Raw genomic sequence first — 9,450 nt, forward strand, 5'->3', positions numbered from 1 at the left:
CCACCCCCCTAAAACGAGCAAATTTCCAAGTCAGCAAAAGCCTCGAGCAAATCGGATTCGATAATGATGGAAAGATTCGGAAAAAAGCATCAGAGTCAAGTCACAGGCTGGAAAACCTTTTCCTACTACGATATGTCGGACGTGACTTATGCTTACTGAAAAGTTTAAACGAATAGCACTGCGTGGAATGTGCACCACTTACCCTGTAATCGCCCCTGTGACTGTCGCCTTGTGACTCTGCTATATATTACTTCCTATTCGTTCACACTACCTGCGTCGGAGATAAACTTTCTACTGCCTTAGGACATTTCGATGTGTTGTCTAGTACCACGGCGCTGGCTAGAGGGCAGTGCGGCGCGGGACATTCTGCGGTTTATTTCGTGAAGATATTTATACACGAGTGTAAGCATTCCCTGTAAACTGGACATTAAATTATTGGAGGGAGTCTACAAAACTATCCCGAGTGGTACAAAGTCAACTTACACGTGTCTTAAAGATATTCGGAAAGCGTAACCAGTAGATTTTTAGTATCACAGAAACTATCTTTTGTATTACAAAAAATAATATCTAACATCCCCCTCAAAAGATCTTTTTACATATCCCAAAGAAATGACTATTTGTCAATTTTTTTTATAACTTTTTAAAATTAACTTTTCTCATCTGTTCGTCAACTTTTCGATTGATCGAAAAGTTAACTTGGAGACAGCAACTTAAAAGTATCAAAAAGGAACACGTGTCACTTGAAATCGTTTATAATGGTAATATCTTAATTTTCTAAAGAGGTTATAAAATAATGCTTGAACAAAGGCACGATAATCTGAGAGATAGTAAATAAAACTAGTATGACTAGTCACGGGTACCAATATTGCTATTCATTCTTTCTCTTTTTTCTCTCTTTCTTGCCCGGAGCAGATTCCTTAAAAGGCTCTATCTAGCTGCCAAAAGGTGAACTTAACTCAACGAGAATTGTCGTCCACCAGCAGACGATATCCTTGGCGTCCAAGGACCGCCGTCGATAAAGCTTATAAAAATGACGGAAGGGACGTGACACGAGTCAGTCATTCTTTGTGCTACGTTCGGTTAGTCTACAGTGAATTAATGGTGTAAACTTTTCTTACCGTCTCATCCCGCAGAGTCCCATGGCTGCCGTAGTCCTTGGAGCTGGCTATTGTTTATCTCAGCAGCAGAATCCAGGGATTTCGTAAAGTGTCACAAAGGAATTCGCGGATGGTTGAAGACGCGAAAGAAAAATTCTCGGGCAATCAGTCCACTCGTACTTACGCCGCAGTGATTCGGTGAGTCAGAAAACTTCCGAGCGAAGAAAGTTCGCCTGTCAGGCGGCGTCTACGTTCACGTCCAACAGCATACAAGTTTGCATAGGGAGTTTCTTTCTTTTTCCCTTGAAAGAAATCATACTTTACAGGTAAGCTCAAAATTTTATAACCTTCATTCTTGCTACGACCTAATCGAAACGATCGACTGGTACAATTATCGGGCACTCGTGTAAACGTAACCTACGAGTCTGTCTACCATCTACCACCTATCGTCTACTTACCTAACCTCAAGCACGAAACGTACCTCGCTCAAGGTTTTCTGGCGCTAATAGGATTGCTGAGTTTTCGAATAGCCGCTCGAGAAAAAGGAAAGCGACGTGTTCCATTAACGAGCCGAAGTCCCAAGGGACTGGAATATGCCAAGCCAGAGCAAAGTGCCAGTTCGGATTGGTTCACGAAACCGAAATGAAACGGAATGAAATGGAAACCGTTAAAGTTAAATAGGACGCTCAAGGAGTTTTACCTGTTTCGATTTACAATCTCATGGAAACTTAAAGGAACGACGATAAACAAAAACAATAAAAACTTAATAATAGGATAGAAAACCGACGTGAAGAAGAAAAAATAAAGAATCCAAGAAAAAAGTAGAATTTACGAACCTCGCGTTGAAATTATCTATCAAGATCATTAATCACAGGTACGAATTAACGCCGACCAATTCCTTTTCGATCGATCGATCTGATCGTATCTAGGTGTATAACCCACGTGCGGCTTGAGGCTATTTTTAAAAAAAATTCTCTCTACCTTCTACTTTTTTTTTTATACTTTTTTTTTATACCCCGTCTGGTTTCATACTACGGAAATAGTAACGAGTGGAATTTTATTGGTACGTGAACATGTTCGATTGTACGTGGAGCATTTGTTTTTATACAGAATTACCGTTCTATACGTATACGAACCAGTAAACGGATTATATGATCAATCACCAAAAAGTCCACTTTCCGTCTCTGACAAATCGATTTCATTCTCCAGGTTACCCCCTCACCCCTCTCTGGGTTAACCCCTGTTAGTAGATCACGAGCGTCCCGTTTGTTTCTGATATCTTCCCCTCCTACCGATCTCTAGTATCTTTATCTCTCCCTTCTCGTCTTAAGCTTTTAATATTCAACTTCTGCCCAATTTTCCTAAAGGTGTCTTCGCCGGACGGCACGGATGACTGAGTATTGATCTTGTCTATTTCGGTTTCACGGATAACACTATCGCCTGGGAGGGGCTAATATCGGGCCAGGAAACAATCAACAGTCATAAATCATCGTTAACTCATCAATGATATATGAAAACTTCCTAAGTTTCCGTCAATGGAATTCCAATCCACTCCCCCAATCCAAAGAGCATGATGAAAATTATAACAGTAAGTTTTTAAAGTTCCATACCTTCATCCGTAAAACTTCTTCTCTTTGACCTACGGCACAGGCCCGTGGCTATCGCCGTGAATGAGGCTGCCTGAGAAGCAGAAGAAAGTGAGAGAACAAGTAGCGAAGGAATAAAGTAAGCTTACAAGTAAGCGAGGAGATAGTTTTTGTAAGAATTCGCCCACTTCCGTATTTTCTACTGGTAGCAGCTGGGCGCAACCTAGTCGTAGAACAGATGTAATTCGCGTCTCTTCTACGATTCTCATGGCCGTGCCCATTCGTTTTATCTCGTATCCAAGAGATGAGAGAGAGAGAGAAAACGAAGAAAAAGCGAAAAGTTACGAGGACGTGACGCGGAGGGACATGCTCGCGCGTGATTGACGATGAAAATTAATCAGTTTTCGCATCCAGAGGCGAACGAGCGAGTTACGATTCATAATACGAAATTTTCTGCTCCAACTCCCCTTTATCTCCTTAAAGCAATTCGAACTCGCCCGAAGGATCTAACGGTCAGAACTTCAGATCCTTGAATCAGATAACGATTTAGCCATCGAATAAAGATTGCATTGCTGAGAGTTATTCGGTTCGGCGTCGAAAGACCAAAACCAGTTCGGTGTCTTTGGAACCACCGGTATAGACGAACGGAGACCAAAGTGAGACGCGTGAATAAATGAAAGAATAATATATGTATATATATACACGTAAGTCTGTACTTCCTCGCAGTATATCGTTTGGGATCGATATCGGTACCGGATGATTCATTGCACCGAACTCCCTGGGGCCATCGACTTTGAAATGTTCCTACCAAACGTATCCTTTCTATAGGAAATACATGCAGCACTCTGGCTACCACACGTTATATACTATATAAGTAATACCATAGTACACTATAGTAAATAGTATGTGTACATAGAGAAGATACTGTATAGTATGTATATTGTATATGTAGCAGCAGTGCCAGCGAGACGGCCGGTCTGGGACGGTTGGCCATGGATGATACTTCCCTCGACAAACCTAACCCAACTTGTGTCTTTACGGTAGCATAGCGTTTCGGGCCGTAGGGCAGAGTACCTATATCTGACGGGTGCACTAGGCACCCGGAGTTTCGTCCCCGTAGGACGAGCAAGCGTAACGTACCCCAAGAAGTTACGTGTGCTACTGTGCGTCGAATAGCGAGACGTCTTTCCGGAGAAGTGGAGTGCAGAGCTGCGCGAGCACGAGCGACCAGCCACGATTGAGAAGGACGGAATTGCTTGGTTAGGGTGTGGGAGAGAAGGACAGCGAGCGACAGAGAGGACGTGGCGCTCTACCTGCTCTGCTTCTAGCGCTCTTCAATCAGTTCGCCCACGAGGCTCGCGAACGCAACTTCGTCTGTGGGCTTCTTGGTTGCGCTTCTGTTTTACTTCTGTTCATGACTTGGATCTCTTGTCCCTGTTATCTTGATAAAATCATAAACAGTTTAGGGCGCGTGACAGTGACAGTGTTGTCTGTCGGAGAAATTTGTGCGACGTGGAATTTTACAGACAGAATGATCGTCGGGGTAGACGTAAGAAAAGGATGCCAAGGTGGATCCTTGTATCGTTAAGGATCGGTCCAAGGATCCGAAAAGGATAGAAGATACGACAAATTGAACGTCGCTGTTGAGAATTCGTGAAAATGTTTGTAAAGATTATACAGTGGTTGGTGGTTAATATCCACTCGAGAAGATCTTGCGAGGAGAATCCACCCTTCCAGGAATATCAGTAAAGGTCACGAGGCACACGAACTCTGGGACGTAATTAGGACGTCTGGAAGTCATCGAAGAAGTTTCAGGGAGTCCGAAGGATAGGAAGAGAAAAAGAAAATAATCAGTGGCAGGAGTAATACACGTAAGAGAAAGAGAAATTATCAAGATGTTATTCGAAGGAAAAAAAGTGATTCCGAGCTAATCTGTCCGACGGGAGGCGTTTCGACGTCTAGTTAAAATAGCGAGACGCAAAAGAGAACCCAGAACGACCGTTAAGCTGTGGCGCACCTAAAATAATTGCGATTAATCCGGGACACGCTGGTTGTACTTAATTAATTAACCAGTGCCACCTATAACTAAAAGCTTCACCCTCGGACCTTCAACCAACGGTTACGTACGGTCTCGACGCACCAATAACGTCTGGCCAACTGCTCTTGGTCTTTTCAAACGTAAGGACGCTGCTAGTCGGGTGAGTCACGGAGTGCTATAACGCGATTGGTACGCCGCGAGATTTTGATTAACGACTTTTCCAAGCGGTACTTGCTTCTCCACAGGATATATAAAGCCTTACAAAATGCTCTCCTTAATGGCGTCTAATGCCCATATGGGGATTTACCAAAGGGGAAAGTAAATCTATGGTCAGAAAGAAGGGAAAAAAGAGAGGAGAGGAAAGAAAGAAAAAATAGAACGGAGAATTCTCGGCACGTGCCACAATTCCTCTTAATATCTTCACATATACCTATGTATATACGCGTACCCGAAAAGTCCTTACCTGCCTGTCTAACAATGTCACCTACAAAGGACCTTAACCCAGCTGAAAACCACAGGATCTGTAATCGTAAAACGAATAGCCGAGCCATTGCGCAATTCACGTCTCTCTCCCTTATTTTATTTCCCGTAAGCGACGCTCGTTCTCGCCGGTAGAAACGGCACGGATTAGCGGCAGATTTAGATCCGCCAGAGACACACTCCTGTCCCTCCAGTTTTTCGTGGATTTTATTCGGCTCTTCCCTCTCTGCATTTTTTGTTCCTCTTTATCTTCCTGCTTCTACCCGCCTTCCTCTCTAATCCCTCTCCGTGAAGCTTGCTCCGCGTCCTACTGATCGCACAGTTGTGTCTAGAGTCACGCCTGTCACAGCCAGAACTTTGCGTTACACAACTGGATTATGAATTCTTCCTGGCAGGCCCTGTTTCTTTCTTTGTGTGAAAATATAGGGGAGCGGGAGTACGGCATTTTTTATAACACCACACGTACATTTGAATAGGAAGAAAATTATACCGACAACATTTTGTACCAGGATCATGTGTAATTATACAGTGGACGTGTGAGACTCGTATTAAAAAAAATAATAAATGAAGCTACTGTACGGTTTTGAGTTCTCTTGCAAAATTAATATGTAGAACCGACACGTCCGCCATATAACATCAATGGTATTAGCAGGGGGCTGAGGCAAAATGTCATTGAAAATTATAAATGAGGGAAGGTAAAATTTGTCCAAAAGGTTTCTTTCATCCAATCTGTCTATACGAGTCTGACCATTTGTAGCTGTAGGAAACTCACGTGGCTTGAATGATGAATTTGTCATTAAATTCTCATGTGTGATATGTCGTAACAAGGGACGCGTGTAGTTCTCTGTAAAGGGAATAATAGTGTAATATATTATTAAATAGGCCTCTGTACATATAATATTAAGGGTAAGTCATCCGACGGCAAGACGGATGTTACTAACTGTTGAGAAGTTAGTCATTAATGAGTGTCGGGCTGGTAGTAGCAGTGACATTAATATTAGAAGAGCTATCGGATGGCTTCTCGTTTGCGTAGTGGCATCTTGAGCGACGATAAAGGACAATGTAACGAGAGAAGGAAGTTTAAGATGGAAGATGGAGAATTTAAAGTTGCATAGCAGTACTGCACCATGGTTATATCAGAAATAGTAATAGTTTAGCATTACTACTTGCTGGTAGCGATATTGGTAGTACTTACCAGTAGCAATGTGCAGCGTACAGTCTGAACTCGTACAAAAGTTCTGCTCCTCAAAAGTATTAGCTGAATTGCATCAAAGTTACAAGTCCCATTTCGATATGGCGGGACAGCTTGCTAGATTATAGCTGCGAACGAGCAAGAAAATGTGGACGGGTCTCTGGCCAGGAGCAATTTCGTACGTCGCGCTGCAACCGAAAGGATATCATTTCCTTGCAACTTCTCGAAAATGGAATTCTCTGCTGCGGCAGTCCGTAAGAAGTGGAAGGAAAAGGAGGGAAAGAATGTGAACGGTAAAAATGTGACAGAGAAGAAATACAGGAAGATGAATGTATCGTTCGATAAGAAGTTTTAAAAATATTTAGTAAATGCTACGATTATTGTGCAAATAAGCAAAGAGAGAGAGGGAAATGTTTTTTTTTTTAATTAATAGCAAGCCAAAAATTGTTTCCTTTGACAGTTCGAATGCCGGCCGTACCTTGTACGTGTATTTTGAGGTTAGAGGGAATCTGTCAAAATCAACGCCAACTTTGTATTCGACTGACCTGCTGCAGCAGTGGTGACTGGCTGGTTTGGTGGGTGGCTGACTGGCAGTCTACTTCACGATCTGATCAAGATAAAAGGAAAAGGTTAAAGCGCAATAAGCTTTGCCAAAGTGCGGTTTCGTGTCGAAAGCTCCAAGCAAGCGTTCGGCAGCATCGTGAGTGTATTCGCACTACGTACGCTCATCTAACGCTACTAGAATATTCCTCGAAACGTCACGCTCTCACAATTTTCCTTTTCTAACCTTCCGCTCAGCCACCCCTTTCTCGACCTCGCATACGGTCCCCGTGTACATTCTCGCTTACTACACAAACTTCCAAACCGGCAGACCGTCTCACTCTCCCGTAGCCGCAATATCCACGTTTGCCGTTGCCCTAGCTTTGTTTTTCCATGCAAGGGCGTCGCAACGCAAATTATCTAAACTCACAGTGTCCTCGCGCTATCTAATAACATAGAACTATATACTTGCTACAAGTTCTTACAGTATATCGACTCAACGAGCACAATGAAGTTCGGCATAAAAGCGTGTATTTTGAAATTTAGGCGGCAATTTAAAAAAGAATATTTAAAGGTTCTCTTGAGTTTCATATATACATATATATTATTTCACTTTACTCTAGATGAATCGTAGCCGTCTTAAGATCCCACATGAAATCGACATACCAATACTTTACCCTTTTCTGAAGGCATCCTTACCAAAAGGATGCATATATGTTATATATACATATATATACACTCAATCGAGGAAAGATTCTCACCGTGACTGTTGAGCTTTACTTCCTTCCATTCCTTTCCTTTTTTTTCATCTCTTTTCATCCCCATGGGCAGCAGCCTCCCTCTCTTTCAATCTCAAGCTACCCGCTTCCATCCTGAACGGCCGCTGCCTGTCGACTATTTCAGCGCGGAACTACAATTTCTCAGCGGCAACTTCGCAGTTTATTCAAATTAAAACTTGCCCGGGAGTTCGACTAAAATTAAGCAGAGTTAAAGCGTTAAAATACTCGTGAGTTCTCTCTCTCTCTCTTTCTTTAGCCTAGGCAGCCGGGTCTTCCCTCTCATACTTATTTGACTTTTTTTTCCTTCTTTTTTTTTTCATTCCCCACGTACCAAGTGATAAAGGACTCTTTTGTCAGTTTTTCACCATCATTCCTTTCTCTCGCTCTTACACGCAAGAGACTATCACCCACGGTACAATACATTAGAATGCCGCCAAGCCTGTTGGCAACTCAATTTCACGCAGTCTCTATTACGCAAGGGAAAAAGCTCTATAGCAATGATCCACGTTTCCCACCTGTGTATTTTTTTTAATTTCATTTTTAACAAATCACCCACGTGCAGACTTTTCAAAACTGTTCGCGTATAGGTCACGTGTCTATCAATCATCCTATCAACGTGATTCTACTTTGTTCCACGTTAATAGCAAAACCAGCAGGTATTTCTGTATCATTTAGGTAAATCTTCTCTTTTTACGACGATGCGTCATACATTAAACAGTTTCCAATCCACGAGTCATTATACGTATCAAACGAAATAACGTCCCATAGAAATCGTGAGCAGACCGAAAATTGATATTTTTCGAAAAAAAAAAGGATTTTGTAAAAATAATAATCACGTTTTAAAAAGGATGAAGATAAAAAAAAATGTTCGTCGATCCTCCAGACTCGCTCGTCATTAACCTAAATCGCGCGTGTCTCATTACGCAATATGTCCCATGCCTAAAGCTGTGTACACACAGTCAGAGAGATATGGGAGATAAAATGGTGCGATTATCAAGTCGAAGTAAGCGAAATGGCAGATAAATTATTTTCCAGACAAATTTCCGAAGTATCCTAGTATCGTCAATGTCGAATGAGTATACCAGGTGTATTCACGACGTGAAATGCTACTACTGTTACTGCACTGCAAGCCCGCTTACTTCCGTTTCATAATAAACCGTGTGTCAACTACGTTCCACGTGGGTATTATTTGCTACCGTGTTTGCATAGTGACAGCGTCGTACAATTGCGTCAGAAAATCCTCTCCTCGCTAGACGCGTGTTCCTGGACATTTTTAGTCTATCGGTTGGTAGCTCTGTTTGTCCACTGTGACAATTGAAGCGTTCAGACTAGTGGGAGCTGTGTCGCACTGTCATTTTATTTCAGCATAGAGTCCTCGGTAAGCTTCGGCTAAGATCGGCAGGACTCGGCGAACGTTCGTGTACTCGTGCACGGATTCCTTTTTGATCCTATCAAATACATTCTTCTTTCGTGAATTCTATTCGCAGCTGGATTTACGTGTTAGTCTCGGCGCATCGGGTACTGGAGTGAACGAGACGAGTGGAGTGCCTTTAACAAGGGGGAGAAAGAGATGAGATAAATAATTGAACTTCAATGAACAGTCACGCTTTTCATTATATTATTGCAATCCGTTGGAATTTTACGTTTTTAATATCCTTTGGCGTACTTTTATTTTCTACGGTAATTTTTTAGTCCTTTTTTTTTCTGTCATTTTACTTTTACGTCCCCCCCCCCCCCC

At 42.4% G+C, this 9,450-nt stretch overlaps 1 protein-coding gene across 7 annotated transcripts in view; it reads left to right on the forward strand.

The window, feature by feature from the left end:
* The first annotated feature begins 1,080 nt into the window (after positions 1 to 1,080).
* LOC107274367 (cysteine-rich secretory protein 2) overlaps positions 1,081 to 9,450 on the forward strand; it is a 27,719-nt gene continuing 19,349 nt past the window's right edge. For 2 of the 7 annotated variants that reach the window (XM_015753428.2, XM_015753461.2), the window contains exon 1: positions 3,996 to 4,881. The gene's annotated coding sequence lies outside the window, so the exon portion shown is untranslated. Of the gene's footprint in view, positions 1,424 to 3,995; positions 4,882 to 9,450 lie in introns of those variants that run through there. The other 5 variants (XM_015753434.2, XM_025091710.1, XM_015753445.2 and 2 more) reach the window with 3 other exon arrangements.

The sequence above is a fragment of the Cephus cinctus genome, unplaced genomic scaffold (genome assembly GCF_000341935.2).
Source record: "Cephus cinctus unplaced genomic scaffold, Ccin1 Ccin1_scaffold0093, whole genome shotgun sequence".
NCBI classification, from domain to species: domain Eukaryota; kingdom Metazoa; phylum Arthropoda; class Insecta; order Hymenoptera; family Cephidae; genus Cephus; species Cephus cinctus.